Source organism: Elephas maximus, chromosome 22 (genome assembly GCF_024166365.1).
Source record: "Elephas maximus indicus isolate mEleMax1 chromosome 22, mEleMax1 primary haplotype, whole genome shotgun sequence".
In the NCBI taxonomy this organism is placed as follows: Eukaryota; Metazoa; Chordata; class Mammalia; order Proboscidea; family Elephantidae; genus Elephas; species Elephas maximus.
Genome location: NC_064840.1, coordinates 56,293,514 through 56,314,471, shown reverse-complemented (window position 1 = coordinate 56,314,471; position 20,958 = coordinate 56,293,514). Strand labels below are relative to the sequence as shown.

Below are 20,958 nucleotides of genomic sequence, written 5' to 3'. Positions count from 1 at the left end.
CAGAGATTATTAATGATTACCAGAATGAGAGGGAGAGGGAAGGGGGGAGTTATTGTTTAGGTGCACTGAGGTACGTTATGTTAACGGTGGTGGAATAATTCAGAGTATCAGGGATTGTGAGAATGGTTGTGCTACATGAAGAATGTAATCAGTGTCACTGAATTATGTGTGTAAAAATTGTGGAATTGGCTAATGTTTTGTTCCATGTATTTGCACCACACACACCCCCACATAAAGTATTGAGGAAGTAGGGAGTCTTCACCAGGCCGGTGCAGGGACTGGGTTCTGAGGCTGAGTGGTGGGGGCAGGCTGAGGTAGAATGCCTTCCAGGGGGAAGGAGCCACGGGGGTAGGCAGGGAGACTTTGAGGGCGGAGGGAGTTTAACTGGTTAGTGAAACTGAAAGCTGTCTGAGGTGGCTGGAAAACCCACATGTTATTAACATTATTAACGTTCCCTAACTGCTGTTACTGGAATACAGCTGGGGAAATGCTGATGTACTTGGTAACAGCACCGGGCGAGGAATCTAGAGGCCTGGGTTTTCGTTTAAGTCATGTATCAAATGCCAGAAACATCCTTCCAGACAAGTAAAGGTACTCCTGAGGGTATTTACTTTCTCGACATACAATGAATGCCTACAGTGGCTAGGCTGGGGATGTCAAGAAAAAGCATACAGTGACCCTGAGGTCTGGGTGGGGAAACAGACGAGTAATATGATTCTGACAGAATATGGTAACCGCTACACTAGAGGTAAGAAGAGGGTGCTTTGGGAGACTATTGGATGCGCTCCTAAGTTAGACTGGAGGGAAAGGTTCCTAGAAGAGGTGGTTATCTGAGCAGAGTTTTTGAGGCTCGAGTTGGAATGGGGTGCTGGAAAGGAAGATTTTTCAGAGAGTGGAGAAAAAGGATAGTAAAACATGGTGCTGTGAAAAACCATGGCACTTTCAGAGCAGCTGGCATCAATAGGGGAGGAAGGAGAGAGAAGGCAAGGACCAGATCATAAACTTTCTTATATGCCCTGTTGAAGGAGTGCAGATTTTATTGATGGTTTCAAGTAGTGGGTTGATTCTTCACATTTGGGATTTAGAAACTGAGTCTGGAAGCATTGTAGAGATTGGACTGTGTTACGGAGATGTGAGATGGCAGGGAAAGTGCCCTGCTGTTGTCGTTGTTCGGTACCTTCAAGTTGATTTTTGTCTCATAGTGACCCCATGTGACAGAGTACAACTATCCTATACGGTTTCCTAGGCTGTAATCTTTATGGGAGGAGCCTACCAGGTCTTTCTTCCATGGAGTGGCTGGGTAGGTTTGAACCACCAACCTTTCACTTAGCAGTGGAGTGCTTAATCATTGTGCCACCAGGGCGGTGTATACGCTTGGATTAAGTTTGGCTACAGGTACAAACACGTACATACACACTCCAGTGGCTTAAACAAAAGTTTACATTTTCATAAAAGAAATTTAGGTAGATGATTCAGAGCTTACATGCTAGTTTTACAGTGTTGGATCTTGGCTTCTTTGAACTAGTTATCTGCCACCCTTTGAGCATTTCTTTTTCTGAGATGGTTAACTTGAGCTCTGGTCACATTCTCAACAGCAGGTAGGAGGAAGAGGAGAATCAGAAGGGGAAAAGGGCATGTGCTAGCTGTAATTTAAGAACATTTGGTAGAAATTAAAAAGAGCCCTGGTGGCACAGTGGTTAAGTGCTCGGCTGCTAACCAAAAGGTGGGCGGTTCTAATCCACCAGTAGCTGTATGGGAGCAAGATGTGGCAGCCTGCTCCTGTAAAGATTTACAGCCTTGGAAACCCTATGGGGCAGTCCTACCCTGACCTATAGGGTTGCCGTGAGTTGAAATTCACTCGATGGCAGTGGGTATGGTTTGGTTTATAAACCAACCAACCAACCCACCCACCCACCCATTGTCGTTGAGTCGATTCCGATTCATAGCGACCCTATAGGACAGAGTAGAACTGCCCCATATGGTTTCCAAGGAGCGCCTGGTGGATTCCAACTGCTGACCTTTTGGTTAGCAGCCCTAGCTCTTAACCACTGTGCCACCAGGGGTCCATGTATATGTATAAGTACATAGTTACATACATTCTTAACGTATATATGTGCATATATTTGTATGTATTTAAAGTCTACATGTGCATGCATATATATATATATATATTATAAAAAAGTTCTTTAGGTTTAAAGCATATTTTTGGCTGTTAAAATTAATCACATAACTCCTCTCTACTTGGCAGCCAGATTTGGGCCTTTATCACTGTGACCTGACAGCAGATACGTCTCCGAAGCTGAAATTCTGCTAAGTGAGAGTGTGTTTATGGGGATATTGGGTAGATATTTATTACAAGGACTAGCATGCCATAAGCACCATGAAATGGTTGGAAGTTTGTGATGAAGTATTAGGTCCCCACTGCCCCTGCTCCTTCTTTAGAGCTTCAGCACCAGGCCGCCAGTAAGGACGAGGGCCTCGTCAGCTTGTGTGACTGGGCACGGTGAGTGTCCTTTATGATAATCCCAAATTTAAACCAAACCAAAAAAACAACCCCATTGCTGTTGAGCTGGTTCTGACTTATAGTGACCCTGTAGGACAGAGTAGAACTACTTCATAGAGTTTCTAAGGAGTGCCTGGTGAATTTGAACTGCTGACCTTTTGGTTGGTAGCCATAGCTCTTAACCAGTATGCCACCAGAGTTTCCAGTCCCCAATTTAGAGGTATGATAATTTCATAGGCACAAAATAATTTTGTAAAGTCAACTATCTTCTATGATGTCGTGTTAGCCTAACGGCAGCTACCCAATGGCAGATTTCTAGGTTTTTCATCAGAGTATAATTTATTTTTATCAAAAGTTAGAAAGGTTTATAGTATGCTGAGTTCTGTAATAGTTAAACAACACTTCCCCCTGGTGGACAGAGTTTATAATGTCTTTTTAGTAGCAGTTCTCAAAAAAAAATCACTCCTTGCCATCAAGTGGATTCGGACTTACAGCAACCCTATGTATCAAGTGCAAAGGGTCAGTACACTTCGCTGCTAAAGGAAAGGTTTGAGGTTGGAGTCCACCTAGAAGAACCTTGGAGGAAAGACCTGATGACCTGCTTCTAAAAAATCAGCTCTTGGAAACCCTGTAGAGCACAGTTCTAGTTGACACACGTGGGGTTGCCAAGAGTCATAATCGACTTGATGGAAACTCGTGTATTTTTTTTCCTGGTAGCAGTTTTCTTTCAGATTTGTTGTTGAGGTCAGTTAACATTCTTTTGTCCTTTCTGTTTAATCTAATCTGGAGGATTATCAAAGTTCCAGTGATACGTAAATATGCTGTAAATCTATTGTATCTTAATCTCATTATCAAGATGTTATAAAATAAAGCTTTGGAATTTTCATGGCTAAAGCACATAAGTTGTTGAAATAGAAATGTTTACCAACTATACTCTCAGGCGGAGACTTTGGCAGGCCTCTGAGAATTAAGTACTTGAATTATAAGATGAGTTAAAATAATATATGAAACCTACTCTGGAGTGTTGCTTTTTTCATATGAAAATTTTGCAAAAACTTCTGAAGTCATCATTATAGTTATTAAAATACTTAATAGTTAAAAGTCTAACTTTGTAGGTTGTAAAGTGCCTGTTTCTTAACTGATAGTTTTTTAGTTGCTGCCTTTGTCTTTATATTAAATTATGGTGTCTTAAAAGGTGAGTTAGATATTTTTCTTAATTTTTTTGGTTTGATCCTGAGCTCTCTCTGTTGTGATAATGTGAGATATATTTTATCCATATACACATATATGTCTATATGTACAAAAATGTACTGAGATGTGAAATGTAAAAAAAAAAATTAAAATGCAATTAGGAAGGCAAAGATAAAGCCTCCATTTTCTATTTTATCAGATAATGCGAGCAGAAGTGAACATTTTTACTTACTACGTAACGGATACTGTGCTAGGCACTTTATATATCAGTTTCTCCTGAAAGCTCAGAGAAATCCTATGATATTAGTTTGTTTTCTTTTTCATGGAAGAGGTCACTGAGGTTAAACAACTTAGCCTCAGATGACACAGCAAATAAGTGACAGAGCTGGCATGCCAACTCGGCTGTGACTTCAGAGCCTTTTTCCACCATATCACCCAGCCTTTCAAAGATTTAGAGTGAGGTGCCGCTGTATGCCAAATGCCAGACAGCACACTTCACATGAAAGTAGGTTGTTATCCTGACTTGATCATTAATTTTCACTGTGAATTGACTCAAAGGTAACAGTTTTGGTTTTGGGTTTTTTTGAGCTTTACTTTCTTTATCTTTAAACTGTGATCTTTGTGTCTTTCTGAGGGTTGGGGAATGAGATGGCTGGTATGAGTCCATGCCTTTACCTGGACCAACCAAAACCAGATCCTCTTTTACCTGTTTTATATATTGGACTTGTGTGTCATATTATTTAAAGACACAATTTCTCTGCTTGGAAGAGGAAAAAAAAAAAAAACTTACTGGACCAAGTGATTTCCATGGTCACATTGAGCTAATTATTTCTTTAAGGATGTTGACATAGCACAATGGCTACTTGTGTTTTTCCTTTGACAGGGAAAGAAGGTATGGGCTGACACATCCAATTATTCAGTACATATTCCTTTCCATTTGTAGCATGTGGGTACTGATGACAGGGTTATTAAAGGAAGAAAGCAAACTGTCGATTGGACAGTCCTCTGTGTGTCAGGATTGTGAAATGTCTGTATTATTTATTATAAGGGGAGCACTAGCCTGCCCATTTTTTTCTTGCAGTAGTAGCTTCCAACAACCCAGGTTAAAGCCCCCTATCCAGGTTAAAGCCCCCATATCCTAGCAGAGGGAAATTGTAAGGCCAGGAATAGAATTTAAAGAAAAAAGAAAACCATTGCCCTTGAGTCAATTCCAACTCAAAGTGACCATATAAGATAGAGTAGAACGCCCCATAGGGTTTCTAAGGAGCGGTTGCTGGATTTGAACTGCCGACCTTCTGCTTAGCAGCCATAGTTCTTCATCACTGTGCCACCCGGGCTCTGTAGAAGTGAAAAAATACATAAAAACCCTGAAGCATAAATCACAATTTCTATTTCCTTTCAAGATTTCTTGGCAAGATAGAAAATAACAAGGAAGTCTGAGCACCCTTTCATTCACAGCTATCTGTGCCTTCCCCAACAAATTTTTTTTTCTTACTGTGCTTATGCCATCCATATACTGTAGCATCCAGTGAGGTGTGGACAATTTTTATTTATGTACTTCAGGAACTTTAGCATCTATTTTACACAAATGTTTTAGTTGGTCCTAGCAAATGAGTAGGGATGACCCAATGCAAAACCTATTGATGATAGATTGTTAAGTACCTGAAATATGACTCTTTTGGTTATTCTTGGAACAATTGTCATGGTGAGGTTTGAGTTAGTCTTAACTAAAGCAAATAGATTTTTAAAAAAGAAGATTTAGGCCCTGTTTCAATTTTCTGTTTAAAGGAAAAATGGCTAAAGACCCTTCGTGGTATTTTTTTTTTAAAAAAAAGGGGGCAGGAAATAAGTTTGTCTTGCTTAATACATTTAATTAATTTCTACAAGCATTTATTGAGTATTTTCTATGTACCCAGTATTGCTAACTACTGCTTACAAAGAGCTAATAAATTTACAAGCAAGACAACATTCATATTGGACACTATTGAATAGAAGATGGTATGTAATTAAGTGCCAAATGGATGGTACAAATCTCATGAATAGAAGACTAATTTCATCCTAAAGATCCTGCCTAGAGACAGACTGTAGCTCTTATAAGACGTACCTTATACAAATCAAAGGGATCAATTTGTACTTTGCTTCTTTTTCCCATTTTTCAAAAATGATATATTGTATTAGGATTGACATTTTATCAGTGGAATAGAATTGAGAGCCCAGAAATATATGGCCAGTTGATTTTTGACAGGGGTGCCAAGTCCATTCACTGGGAAAAGAACAGTCTCTTCAAAGCATGGTGCTCGGACAACTGGACCTCCACATGCAAAAGAATGAAGCTGGATCAATACCGCACACCCTATATGAAAATTAACTCAAAACAGATCAATAACCTAAGTATTGGAACTAAAATCATGAAACTCTTACAGGAAAACATAAGGCTAAAGCTTCAAGACTTTGTTTTTGACAGTGCATTTGTAGGTAATGACACCAAAAGCAAGAGCAACAAAAGGCAAAATAGATAAGTTGGACTTCATCAAAATTAATCGTTTTTGTGCCTCAAAAGGCTTTATGAAGAACATAAAGAGAAAATCTACAGAATGGGAGAAAATATTTGGTAACCATATATCTGATAAGGGTTTAATATTCAGGATATATAAAGAACTCCTACAACTTATCTCACGTACTTTGGACATATTATCAGGAGGGATCAGTCCCTGGAGGAGGACATCATGCTTGGTAAAGTAGAGGGTTAGCAAAAAAGAGGAAGACCCTCAGCAAAATGGATTGATACAGTTGCAACAATGGGCTCAAGCATGACAATGATCATGAGCATGGTGCAGGACTGGGCAGTGTTTTGTTCTGTTGTATATAGGGTCACTATGAGTCAGAACTGACTTGACGGCACCTGACAACAACAACACAACTCATTAACAAAAGACAAACAAACCAGTTTAAAAATGGGCACAGGATTCAAAAAGACTTTTCTCCAAAGGAGGTTTACAAATGACCACTAAGCACCTGAAAAGATGCTCAATGTCATTAATCATTAGGGAAGTACAAATGAAAACCACAATGAGACACTACTTCGTACACACCAGGATGGCTATTATCAGAAAAATGGAGAAATAACAAATGTTGGTGAGGCTGTGGAGCAACTGGAACCCTCCGTTGTACACTGCTGGTGGGAATGTAAAATGGTGCAGCCATTATGGAAAACAGTTTGCTGGCTCCTCAAACATTTAAACAGAATAATTACCTTATGACTCAGCAGTTTCACTCCTAACACTCAAAGTAGGGACTCAGACAGATGCTTATATACCAGTGTTCTTAGCAGCCGTTATTCACGATAGCCAAAAGCTGCAGACAACCTAAGTGTCCCATCAACAGCTCAATGGATAAACAAAATGTTATATATCCATACAATGGAATGTTATTCAACCATAAAGAGAAATGAAGTTCTGATAGATGTGATGACTTAGATGAACTTCAAAAACATTATACTAAGTAATATACGTCAGATACAAAAGGATAAATATTGAGTGATTTCAGTTATATGAAATGTGTAGAATAGGCAAATGTATAGAGACAAAAGCTTATTAGTGGTTACTGGGGGCTGAGGGATGGGGAAATGGGGAGTTATTACTTAAAGTGTTATGAGTTTCTTTTTGGTCTGGTGAACAACTTTTGGAGACAGTGGTAATGGTTGTACAACATGGCGAATGTAATTAATGTCAGTGCAATTTATGTCAATGACTTTTACTTAAAATTGTTAAAATGACAATTTTTTGTTATATATACTTTATCACATTAAAATAAAATTTAAAAAATATACTACTGTACATTTGCTCTAATCAGTATAGATATGGGGAGTGGTTGGAATTATTTTAGGCCCCTGTATTCATGGATTGTCTTGTAGGTGAGACTCCCTTGTGGTAGGGTTGTTAACATTATCATCCTAGTTAAAAAAAAAAAAAAAACAACTAATGAATACCTTTTAACTTCAAAACACTATAGGAGTTGTTTAGGATATAGAAAATATGTGAGATAAAATATACATAGGGAAGATGGTATGTAGTCATGAAAAAATAAGGGCCAAAATAAAAGTACAGTGAATGTATGTTTCAAGAGTAAAAAAGGAGGGAGATGTCACAGTCACTTGGGCAGGCATGGAAGGCATCAGTGAGAAGTAGGACTTGAACTTGGACACGAGAAATGAGCAAGGATCCAGAGATGATGATGTAACGTAGGGAGAACTAAGTAGGCCAATGGAAAGTCAGCATTAAAAAAAAATTAGGTAGTGGTTAATAGTGTGGGCTCTTAACTCTGGTTTCCAGTCCGATTATAACCTATTTAAAACCTCTCTGTGCTTCAGTTTTCTCATTTGTAAAATTTGTACCTTGCTCATAAAATCGCCCACCCCGTCAAAACTGTTGCTGTGGAGTTGATTCTGACTCATGGAGGCCCCAAGTACTGTAGAGTAGAACTGCTCCATATGGTTTTCTTGGCTGTAATCTTTATGGAAGCAGGTCGCCAGGCCTTTCTTCCATGGCACTGCTGGGTGGGTTAGAACCATCAACCTTTAAGTTAGTAGTTGAGTACAAGCCATTTGTGCCACCCAGGGACCTTCTTTCTCATAACATTGCCAATTTAGACAGTGATTAAGATAGCAGTAAGGGAATAAGCCGGAGAGAGAGTGGCCAGATTGCTAAGGGCCCTGAGTGACAAGGTAAAGCAAAGGTTGGTAAACTACAGCCCTCGGGCCAAATCCTACTGTCCATTGTTTAATCTTCATAACTGGACCAATAGGCAACATCCTGATAAGTGGAGAAAATATTGAAGTTGTCAAGAATTTCATTTTACTTGGGTCCACAGCCAACATCCATGGAAGGAGCAGCAGGAAATCAAATGATGTACGTATTGCATTGGTAGATCTGCTGCAAAAGACCTCTTTAAAGTGTTGAAAAGCAAAGATATCACTTTTAGGACTAAGGTGAGCCTGACCCAAGCCATGGCGTTTTCAGCTGCCTCATATGCGCATGAAAATTGGACAACGAGTAAGGAACACCAAAGGAGAATTGATGGCTTTGAATTATGATGTTGGTGAAGAATATTGAATATACCATGGACTACTAGAAGAACAAGCAAATCTTTCTTAGAAGAAGTGCAGCTAGAATGCTCCTTAGAAGTGAGGGTGGCCAAACTTCATGTCACGTATTTGGAAGTGATATCAGAAGGGATCAGTCCCAGAGAAGGACTTCATGCTCGCTAAAGTAGAGGGTCAGCAAAAGAGTGGAAGACCCTCTATGAGATAGATTGGCACAGTGGCTGCAACAGTGGGCTCAAACATAGCAGTGATTGTGAGGATGGCACAGGACCAGGGAGTGTTTTGTTCTGTTGTACATAGGATCGCAGTGAGTCAGAAGTGACTTGATGGCACCTAACAACAACAACATTGTTTAAGTAAGAAAAGTTTTATCAAAACACAACCATGTCCGTTCATTTACTATCATCCGTGTCTCCTTTTGTGCTACAACAGCAGAGTTCTGTAGTTGTGTAGAGTTTCTTTACAGAAAAAGTTTGTTGGCCCCTGAGTTGAAGAATTACAACTTTAACTTAGTTGCATTGAAGATCATTTAAAATTTCTATTTTGTTTTGTTTTGGAGGAAGAGAGGCACATAATGAATGATGGCGACAATAGTGTCATCAGAAAAGTGTTTTAGGAGGATTAACCTAGCAAAATTGCTTATAGTGGATTGGATGATATGAATTAGTGTTCAAGGTAGTTAGATTGGTTAGGACCAGTAGTTAATTCCTAAAGCAACAGTACCTGAGTACTACTAAGAGGTAGTAGTAGAAATTAAAGGAGTAGCTGCAGAAGATTTACGAAAGAAAATAATGATAGTCTTGGTAACTAAAGCTATGGGGAGGGGAAGGAGATGTGATGACTCAAAAGTATGGCATTAAAGTGTCAGGAGAGGTTAATGGTGCATCTGAAACAAGAACTCTCCCCTAGGAGCTTGTTTCTCAGGAAAGGTGATCACTGTGCTTTCAACATGTTGAGTATGTGATGTGGGATATCTGCCAGACAGGAATTATTGACTTTTTGCCTCACTGCTCCTCTGGGCAGACCCAACTTTTCAGGGGGTGGTAGAAGCAGGAGGCACCGTTGGAGTGTAGGCTCTTCTAATTGCTCAGAACCCATGCAGGATCCCAGGAAAGTGAGAACCTCTTCTCTGTCTTGGTTTCCTCCATTCTGGTGATGCCTTTTAAAAAGTAAAGGTAATGGGTTGGCCTGGTGAGAGAACGTGGATATGTATGACATGATTTATTACTGGTAATGACTTGACCACTATCTGTAGGAAAAGCATAGGTCAGAGTACCCAAAAGCTCTCTTGAGCATACAGGCTCGTTAACCCTTCATATAAAACTTTGATTCTTCCCTTCCATTCTTAGTGTGATGAACAAATCCCTTATTGACTTTTCCTCAGACCTTGCCCAAGGAGATCTAAACTAGACTATGTGGTGTGGTTTACTTTGTCTATTTTTTTCTTATCATTATCATAAAATAGGGGAGGGACCCTAATGCCAAGGCAGTTGAAACTTTGTGAGCATTAACTCTACTTAGTAAGATTTTTTTAAAAATAATATTTTAGTGTGTTTTTGGTGAAAACGTACACAGAAAATTAGTTTCCCACTTAACAATCTCTACACAAATTGTTCAGTGATGTTGGTTACCTTTTTCACAATGTGTCAATGTTATTTCTGTTCTCGTTGTTCTGTTTCCAGTAATCTAGTTTCCCTGCCCCCTTACTTTCTCATCTTTGGTTTAGAGTAGTTGTTGACCGTTTGGTCTCAGATAGTTGATTCCTAAAGGAGTGCAGTACTCATGGGCGATATTCTTTATTTTATGAGCCAATCTGTTATTTAGATAAACGGTGACCTCAGGGAATAGTTTCAGTTCAAGGTTTAAAGAGTATCTCAGGGCAACAGTCTCAGGGAATCTTCTAGTCTCAGATAGTCCAGTAAGTCTGGACTTGAAGAATTTGAGCTCTGTTCAACATTTTTCTCCCATTCTATCAGGATCATCTGTTTTGTGGCCCTGATCAGGATGGAAGGCAGTGGATCTGGGCACCATCTAGTTATTCTGGTCTGAGACTAGATGAGGCCGTGGTTCATGTAGACCATTAGTCCTGTAAACTAGTTTCTCCTCTGAGTCTTTGGTTTCCTTCTTTCTTTTTTACTCTGGCGGAATAGAGACCAGTAGTTGTATCTTAGATAGCTGCTTGCAAGCTTTTAAGACCCCAAACACTACTCACCAAGCTAGGGTATAGAACATAAACTTTATGAACTATATTATGCGAGTTGACCGAGTTGTACCACATGACTATGGTCCTAAGTCTTCAAACCCAGAAAACCAATCCTGTGAGGTGATTGGTTGGTGATGTCTAAGAAGTATTTGTAACTGTGTTCCCTATGTGTTTTATTATATATATGAATATGTACGTATGTACTCACATGCCCGTATACATACACATATAGATTCCTCTGCACAAATACGTATACATACCTATATGCATAATACATATATAAACACATATATTTTTTGGTGGTGGTTGTTGCAAAATTATAAGTTATAGCATTTACCAGAAATGTCCTTTTTTCTTGAGTATTTCTTAGTGACATAATTCACCTTGGTCAATCTGTGCGTACTTCACCCGCATTCAGTGTTACCTTTCCCATCATCAAAAATAACCAGTGTCTACTATCTAGAGAGTGATTTACCCTCCCCCTCCCATCCAGCCCTGGTAGCCACCAAGGAACATTGGTTTCTGTATGTATACTTATTCTTGTCTTTTTATAAAAGTAAAATCATACATTTTTCCTTTTGTGATTGACTTATTTCACACAGCATAATGTCCTCCAGATTCATCCACGTTATAAGGTGTTTTGAGGACTCATCATTATTTTTTATGGCTGTGCAGTATTCCATTGTATATATGCATCACATTTTGTTTATCCATTCAGATCAATCTATTGATGGACACTTGGGTTGTTTCTGTCTTTTCGCTATTGGGAATGGTGCCTCAGTGAACATAGGTGTGCATTTGTCTGTCCCTGTCTCTTCTGTAAGATCTCCAGGGTCTGTACCTAGGAGTGGGATTGCTGAATCATAAGGTATTTCTATTTCTAGTTTTTTGAGGAAGTACCGTACTATTTTCCATCGTGGTTGTACCATTTTACAATCCCACCAGCAGTGTATAAGGGTTTTAGTCTCCCCACATCCTCACCAGCATTTCTTGTTTTCTGTTTTCTTATCAGTGCCATTTTAGCAGGAGTGAGATGACATCTCATTGTAGTTTTTATTTGCATTTCTCTAATGGCTAAAGATTGCAAGCATCTTTTCATGTGTTTGCCGCCGCTTGAGTGTCCTATTTGGTAAAGTGGTTTATTCATGTCCTTTGCCCCATTTTAAATTGGGTTGTTTGTCTTTTTGTTGTTGAGTTACTTGGTAGGATTTTTTGTGTGTTTGGCTTTCTTCACTCTTGTACTTAAAAGAATACAAGCTGTTCTAGAGTTGTTTTGTTTTCTCTCCTTGTTCTATTATCTCAGTCCTTCCTCTCCAGCCAAGTCTAGACCCCTATTCCCAAGGTCTCGTCTGGCCAATTTGCATAGCTTCTTCTGAATTGTCTAAGTTAATTATTGATATCTTTCTCACTTCCTATATCATAGAATCTCCATCTGGTGAGTACTTCCCACTCAACAGAAGTGTGAGTTGGATTGAAGCTCAAAAGAGAAGTTAGGTCTGGACATCTGTAATTGTTAATGTAGAACCATGTAAAGATACCTTGCATTTGAATGCCATTTGGTACTTTTTCATGTGACCTATCTCATTTTAATTTTACAGTAACCTTATGTAGTAAGCTTGTTGTTTGCCTATAGTTAATTGTTTGAATTATGTTTAAAATTAATTGTAAACTTTTATTTTACCTGCTGCTGTTGAGTCAGTTCCAACTTAAAGTGACCCTATAGGACAAGTAGAACTGCCCCATAGGGTTTCCAAGACTGTAAATCTTTACAGAGGCAGACTGCCACATCTTTCTCCCGCCAAGGGCTAGTGGGTTCGAACTGCCAACCTTTCGGTTAGCAGCTAAGTGCTTTACCACTGTGCCTAGATGGCTGGAAAATAAAGCTGATTTTTAATGAGATTTTAAAAAGTAATAATCAAAAGCTGAGGCTCAGAGCAGCAAAACCACTTTCTGAAATCCCATGTTAAGTAATGAAGGGAAGGAGTGAAGGCTGATTCCTAAGAGCAGTAATAATGTTTCCTATGTGCCAACTAAATTGCCCCCCCCCCCTTTAAATTATTTGTTTTGTTTTGGTTTGGTCTGAGGGATGCTTCTTGCTCTCCTTGTCTTCTAATTGTGTGTTGGCCAGGTTGCTTAAACTCTGTATATACAACGTCTGTAAAAAAAGGGTTAAAACAATATCTACTCTACTATTAAAGTGAGAATTTTACACTTAATTTTACTAATACAGTAAGTGGCTACACTGTGGAGATCACAAGTAGTGAATGGACACTGCAGACGAGGATAGAATTTCCCATTACAGCATCACACAGATTAAAAAAGAAAAAAACGCTGGACCTCAAGCTGTATCTACTTACTGGAGAAGTAAGGTAGCTCAGAAAAATAACTGAGGGTGTAAGACGCAAGTGATAGCAAAGGTCCTCGTGACAAAGCTGCATGTGGAAAACTGGAGACACATCATTCCCTAAAATGGCGGTGAGTAAAGGCAACAATTCCCTTATTGTTCAACACAGTATGTGATTTTAAATACGTACAAAATTAAAATAAGCAAGGAAATATTCTAAGAAGCTATTTACTTCACCCACGTCGTAAAAGTTCAGGTATTCAGTTCGGCCAACAATTTTTTGTCCATTTGTAACTTAAGGATTGTCTAATATTTATTCAGGTTGCCTTATATTTAGCTATGCATGAAATCTACTTTTTAGGGATGTCTTAAGGACTAAATGAAACAATTAATTAGGTGTTTGCTAAGCGCCGGGTCCACAGGGATTAACAAAGAGACCTGCTAAGAGATTTGCCCTCTGCTTTTTGGAGGCTTCTTTCTGATCATAGGCTGGGATGTAGGGGCAGAAACTGAGTTGGGAGTTACTTAGAAGGTAACGGGGAGACTCTATGAGAGGTGAAATGCATCTGGCCCAGGCCCTGGAATGTGGGGATCCTTAAGTATTATGTGTGACTCCCTGTGTTAGACCCCCAGTCCCGTATACAGTGTGTAAAGCAGAGAGGACAAATCTCTTCGGTGCTCATAGATTGCTCATACCAACTCAGGTTATTAGGTCAGCTGACCTAGGACAATTACCGAGTTTTGCAGGTGACTTTATTACATTTTTATGGTATGTGTTGTTTCAAACATACAAACAGTAGGCTTACTGGGAGAACTATATGTTTATTCCTTTTAAGTCAATTTTCACGGTAGAGTGAGTTCTTTTTTTTTTTTTTTTAAATGTTTCAGAGTATAAACCTCCAGCATGAGTTTCATTGTTATCATGTTCTTGGTATCTCATACCTGCTCCTCTCTGGCTTGAATTTATTTCATGGTATACATCCCTGGAGTTCTGTTTATTTGTCTACCTTAAGCTTTAACAGTCAGGTGTATCTTATAATGGAGACCAAAAAAAAAAAAACCTTTGCCACCTAGTCGATTCCGACCCATAGCGACCCTCTAGGTCAGAGTAGAACTGCCGCATCGAGTTTCCCAGGAGCTCCTGGTGGATTTGAACTGCTAACCTTCTAGTTGGCAGCTGTAGCACTTAACCACTACACCACCAGGGTTTCCTATAATGGAGACAGTAGAGTAAAATATAAAACTTGATTTTTATACTTCTTAAGACCAAATTCTACAGAGGGCTATAGGAAATAATGGAAGCTGGTATTGAATATTTTTCTTAAATCTAAGAGCAAGACTTCAAAAAATATGTAAATAAATCTGAAATAGGAAAACTGGTTTCTTATTTATCAGATTCTGCTCATTGAAAGAAAGTTATTTCAAATGAAGGCGTTATGGTTATCAGTTCTACTGATCTTACTGTCTTCTACATGGCTTGGCTAGTAATAGAAAAAGCTAACCGATGAAGTGTCGGAGGTCCTGGTGATATAAAATGGCATCTTACAATCAGGGTCTTGATGGGTGGAAAAGTTGTAATTCCAAAATTCATTACTAAATTGGATAACAGTTGGCCTGCATGCCTGTTTGTATTACTTTGTTTGAAATTTTGGAGAAATAGTATTTGAAATAGTACTGCCTACAGCTTACCATTTCCTAACTAAATTGATAAAGTGCTAATGGCATTAAAGTATGAAAATACTTTATGGCTGTGAAATATTTATTCCTAATCAATAAATAATTATCTGTTTACCTTAGAACTTTATGTGTTAGTTTTAATAATATTTTAGAATTCAAATTTCATTGAAAAACACTGGTTGCAATTGACAGGTGTACTTTTTTTTAAAAATAATATTTTATTGTGTTTTAGGTGAAAGTTTACAGCAAATTAGGTTCCTATTTAACAACCTTCATACAGATTGTTCCCTAACATTGGTTACATTTTTCACTGTGTGTTAGCATTCTCATTATTTCCTTTGTTTGTTATTTTTCCATTAATGTAGCTTCCCTGCCCCTCCTTACCTTCTCATCTTTGCTTTGGGGTAAATGTTGAACGTTTGGTTTCATATAATTAATTTTTTAAAGGAGCACAGTACTCACAGCTGATATTATTTATTTTATAAGCCAATCTATTATTTGGCCAAAAGATGACCTCTGGGAGTGGCTTCAGTTCCAAGTTCAAAGGGTATTTTAGGGTGATAGTCTCGGGGTTTCTCTAGCCTCTATTGGTCCAGTAGGTCTGGCCTTTTTTATGAATTTGAGTTTTGTTCTGCATTTTTTTTCCCATTCTATCTAGGATCTTCTGTTGTATCCATGGTCAGAATGGTCAGTAATGGTAGACAGGCACCATCTAATTCTCCTGGTCTCAGGCTCGATGAGGCCATGGTTCGTGTGGGCTTTTACTCCTGTGGACTAGTTTCTTCTTTGAGATTTTGGTTTCCTTCATTCTCTTTTGTTCCAGACGAGTAGGGATCAATAATTGTATCTTAGATGGCTGCTTACAAGCTTTTAAGACCCTGGACGCCACTCACCAAACCAAGATGTAGCATGTAAGCTTTATGAACTGTATTACACCAATTGACTGAGTTGTCCTACGAGACAGTGGTCCTAATATGTCTTTTAACTCAGTAAACCAATCCTTTAAGGTGTTTGAATATGTCTAGGAAGTCTCCGTAACTGTGCTCCCTATGTGCTTTCCTATGCATATAAATATATATATATGTAGCACATACGAACGTCTATATACATATGCCTACAGGTACATACATATACATGCGAATGTGCTCATATATGCCTTCCTGTACACATACATACATACATATATACCTGTGTAACCATACACACATTTTTTGGTTGGTATTACTGTTGTAATATTGTACGTTATAGCATTTACCAAAATTGTCACTTTTTCTTGCATACTTTTTAGCGTCTTTGTTTACCTTGATCAAGTTGTGCAGACTGCACCCATATTGGATGTTACCTTTCCCATCACCAAAAATAAGAAGTGTCTACTATCTAGAAAGTGGTTTCCCCTCTCCCCTCTCCCACCCCTGGTAACCATCAAAGAACATTGTTTTCTGTATGTATACCTATTCTTGACTTTATAAAAGTGAGACCATACAATATTTGTCCTTTTGTGATTGATTTAATTCACTCAGCATAACGTCCTCCAGATTCATCCATGTTAAATAAGATATTTTGCAGACTCATCATTATTCTACGGAGTTGTGTAGTATTCCATTGTATCTATGTACCACAACTTGTTTACCCACTCATCCATTGATTGGCACTTAGGTTGTTTCCATCTTTTTGCTATTGTGAATAATTTTGCAGTGAACATAGGTGTGGGCAAATATACATTTATTGCTCTTTAAATTTTAATAAAAAATGAATTTTATAAATCTAGCCATTTTGATTGGTTCACCTGTCAGATGCTTCAAGAAAAACAATTTATTATCTTTCACAGAAGAGGTATAGACAGAATATTTGTAAATTTTCTGATGGTTCTCTCCTCTGAATGTATTCTGAGTGGTATTATCTACCCTTCAAGGATAATAAAATAAAATTGAGGATTTCAGAATGGCATTGATGACTAAGTTAGAGACTCAAATGCGGTTTCTGTGCACATATTTTTAGAGATAGTGCTCGTGAGGGACTAGAGAATATACGATAAATTCATTTCTGGATTTTAACTTTAAAAAATGGCGAGTTTCAGGGTGTCAGTCAAAGAAAGTGTTAACTAAGACTATTTCCTAGGTCGTGCAAATGGTTTGCACTTGACTGCTAACCTAAAGGCTGGCAGTTCAGATCTACCCAGTGGTAGCTCAGAAGAAAAGGCCTGACGATGTGTTTCTGTTAAGATTACAACCAACAAAACCCTATGAAGTAGTTCTACTCTATAACACATGGGGTTCCATGAGTTGGAATTGACTCAGCAACAACCAACAACAACACGCAGTGTTAGACTTTGAGCAATGAGACATTTGTATAGTTGATACATTTTTATTTTCTCATGTTCACAAGTAGTTGCAGTTAAGGAGACCATCCTAATTCAATAATTTCAGTTACTATATTGAGCATTCTTATTTCATGTACTTCAGTTCTGCTTGTTTCTCCTTTTGGCATTAGCTTAGTAGCATGCAGATTAGAAATAGGAATCCGTTCAGAGATGGGAGGAAAATGAGATGGAGCTGCATTTCATGAGTCATCACATGGACTGGCCATTCCACCCTTTGTTGTTCTGTTTTTAATAGGACAACATAGCTACTAAGCCTTGAGAAGCAGTGTAGTTTGCTTTTTCTTGTTTCCTAGAGGAACATCCATGGACTTTTACTTGGCCTTGGAGAGGATGCCAGCTCAGACGATACAACAATAGAAAAGTGGTATCATAAGTAGCTCAGCCTTCAAGTTAACTTTTGAAACTATAGGGGAATTGTAACCTTTAACTGTCTATCAGTTAGGATTGTGTAGAGCTACATATAACAGAAAACCTGAATTAAATAACCTGAACTAGAGGTATGTTTATTTCTAATGTAAAAGAAGATGGGGGTCGGAGGAAAGCTGTGGTAAGTATAGGGACTCTTTCTGTTCCACCTCCTTTTCTGCTGGTGTTCTCACTATTCAAGGTGGTCACTTCGGTTCCAGCCCCCTTGTGTGTTCTAGGAAGAAGGAAGAAAGAAGTCAGGGAGGGCAGAAGGGTACATGTCCCTGTCTCTTTCCCTTGGAAGGAGCTTTCTTATAAGGTATGTCCAACAACTTCAGCTTACATCTCATTGGAAATTGGTGACTCATGGACTGGTTAATGTTTGTATGAAGTCAACAAAGGTTGTCCTTTCTGCTTTTCCAGTCAACTCTTAAAAAAAATAATGGTTCTTCTTGGAGGAGATACTTGAAAAAGGAGGAAGTTTACAGTTTCAGTTTAAAAAAATTAGAAATACTAAAAGTAATCATGATAATAGTAACAAAGGTAATAATTAACCTTGAGGGTTTATATTAATGGAAACCCTGGTGGCCAGGTACTCCTTGGAAACTTTGCGGGGCAGTTCTACTCTGTCCTGTAGGGTCGCTATGAGTTGGAATCGATGTGACGGCAACGGGTTTGGTTTTGGGTTTGGTTTATAGTAATACTAGTTGCTAGTGTGAGAGCTTTATATATTTGTATCAGCTCATGTAGTCCTCAGAACAACCCTATTATTATCCCTGTTTTTCCAGATGAGGAAATCGAGGCCCAGAGTGGTTAAATAGCTGGCTCAGAGTGACATACTTGGAACATGACGGAGCCCAGATTACAAGTGATTAAACGTGTGCTCTACTGCCTTTTTATACTGCTTACAATTGAAAAAACTGAAGTTCAGAAATAAGGAAACTAAAGTGGAAAGGTTTTAAGCCATTGGCCCAGTATCACACAAGAATCAACACAAAAATTCTGTTCTTGGGGCCTGTGTCCACTATTTCCTGATGCTTTCTGTAAGTGTACTGTCTTAGCTTTTATCTACTTATATTTGGGTCAGTTTTCTTGAGAGGTGCATATTTTTGGGTTGCTCTGGTCCCTGGGGAAACCCTGGTGGCGTAGTGATTAAGTGCTATGGCTGCTAACCAAGAGGTCAGCAGTTCGAATCCACCAGGCGCTCCTTGGAAGCTCTATGGGGCAGTTCTACTCTGTCCTATAGGGCTTCTATGAGTTGGAATTGACTCGATGGCAGTGGGTTTTGGTTTGTGGTCCCTGGGTATTGCAAACAGTTTACACTTGACTTGAGGGCACTGGGTTTTTTTGGGGGGGAGGGGGTTACTAACCTAAAGCTGAGAGGTTTGGACCCATCCAGCTGTGCCACAGGAGAAAGGCCTGGTGGTCTGCTTCCATAAGGATTACAGCCAAGAAAATCCTATGGAGCAGTTCTACTCTGTAACACATGGGGTTGCCATAAGTCAGAACAGACTTTGAAGGTAACAGGTTTGGTGGTTCTAAATCCTGAAAATTATATGCTTCCTTTGGAATTGTTTACTTGGCAGTCATGCCCTTAGGAGGCAATATAGTTTAGTGGTTATGAGGGTGGACTTTGGAGCAGCACTGCCTATGTTTGAATCCTGGTTGTGCAGTTCTTAGCCACGTAATCTTGGGTGAGTGACATATATCTCTTGTATTTCAGTAGTCTCATCTGTAAAATGGGCTGAGAATAGTACCTATCCCATGGGGCTCTGGGAGGGATACATGAGTTAATACACACAAAACTGCTTAGTGCAATGCCTGGCAGATACTTTTTTTTTTTTTTCTATTATATAAATATCTTCTATTCTGATTATGTTATTATTTATCAGAAAGTATGTTCCATGTTAAACCTAATGCATTTTCTAGCACCTATTAGGCACTCAGTAAATGTACACGAAAAGAATGAAAATGGCCATGAATTGCTTTTTTTGTGGCCTCTGCTTTTTATCCTGGCTGAAATATTAAGGTGATATATGGAAGGTGAGTTACTTTTAATGTTTATATTAACCTCCATTACCAAGGCTCATGACCAGTACTACATTATGGCCACTCACCTTGTGCTGCTTTTCACCTGAGTTTTCCCACCTGCAAAAATCTTAGTTTTTGCATTTAGTTTTATTATTGTGATGGTGTGGAAAGGTGGTGTATGTACCCAGGGAACTACCGGTGATATTAAAGTTTATGCCACAGTATTTTAAAAATGAATGCTTATGTCTTTTCATGTCACTTTCCCACGTGATGTCAATTACCCATTAAACATTAATTTAATCACAGGAACAGGAGTGTAGTCATCGGTAACATGACTTTAGATGGCATCGTCAGTTAGCAGTGTGATAAGGACACGCAGAGCAGGATTTATATCCTGCAGCAGCAGCTTCCCGGCACTATATTTGCATTTGCTTTTTCTGTTTAAATAATAGGAGGTTTAAACCCTTTTCAAAGGAATCCACCCATCTCCTTTCATACGTGTCATTCCTGAATCAAAGAAAATGCTGCATAATACTAACATGACATCCCTACCTCTGATGTCACCGAGGATGGTACGATCCTCCTGGAGCCCTTGCTGGGCTTTCCTGCGGCTGCACTGGGGAAATGGTTACATTAAAGCTAACTCCCGTCATCTCAATTATCTCCTTGGAAGTAGTTTTTCACAAATATAGAAAAGCCCTAAGGTGGCTGTTTTCAGTAAGCTACCAAGGTAGAGAGCGACAGAGACAGGGAGAGCGAGCGTGAGACCAGGCTGCTTAGCCTTTGTGAGAGAGGGACCGAAGCAGCAGCTCCTCTCGGCTCGGGTTCCTAACGCTCAAAGTGCTTCCATTTACATCACCGTGTGCAGTGCAGGGCAAAAGGGGCTGCCAGGAGATTGGCAACTAATTTGCTTCCAGTTGACTAGAACAGCAGATTTTGAATTAGCTTGCCTCTTCTTTTCTAGCTAACTTTTCTCAAGCATAAACTGATGAGCTGGGCATATTCTATGATCAATGGGTAACTGCTGGAGCTACAGTAATCTCTGTGAGTAACCTCTCTTTGTAGGTCTCTGCAGGCAACTATATTTTTCTCTATCTCTTGTAAAATGCTGCTGTGAAATTAT

General features: G+C 39.0%; 1 protein-coding gene across 12 annotated transcripts in view; it reads left to right on the top strand.

Annotated features, from left to right (window-relative positions):
* Positions 1-20,958, top strand: part of PSD3 (pleckstrin and Sec7 domain containing 3) — a 739,247-nt gene that overhangs the window by 352,985 nt on the left and 365,304 nt on the right. The window contains exon 2 of one of the 12 annotated variants that reach the window (XM_049866078.1): positions 18,593-18,847. The exons of the other annotated variants lie outside the window; for them this stretch is intronic. The gene's annotated coding sequence lies outside the window, so the exon portion shown is untranslated. The remainder of the gene's footprint in view (positions 1-18,592; positions 18,848-20,958) is intronic. 12 annotated transcript variants of the gene reach the window in all.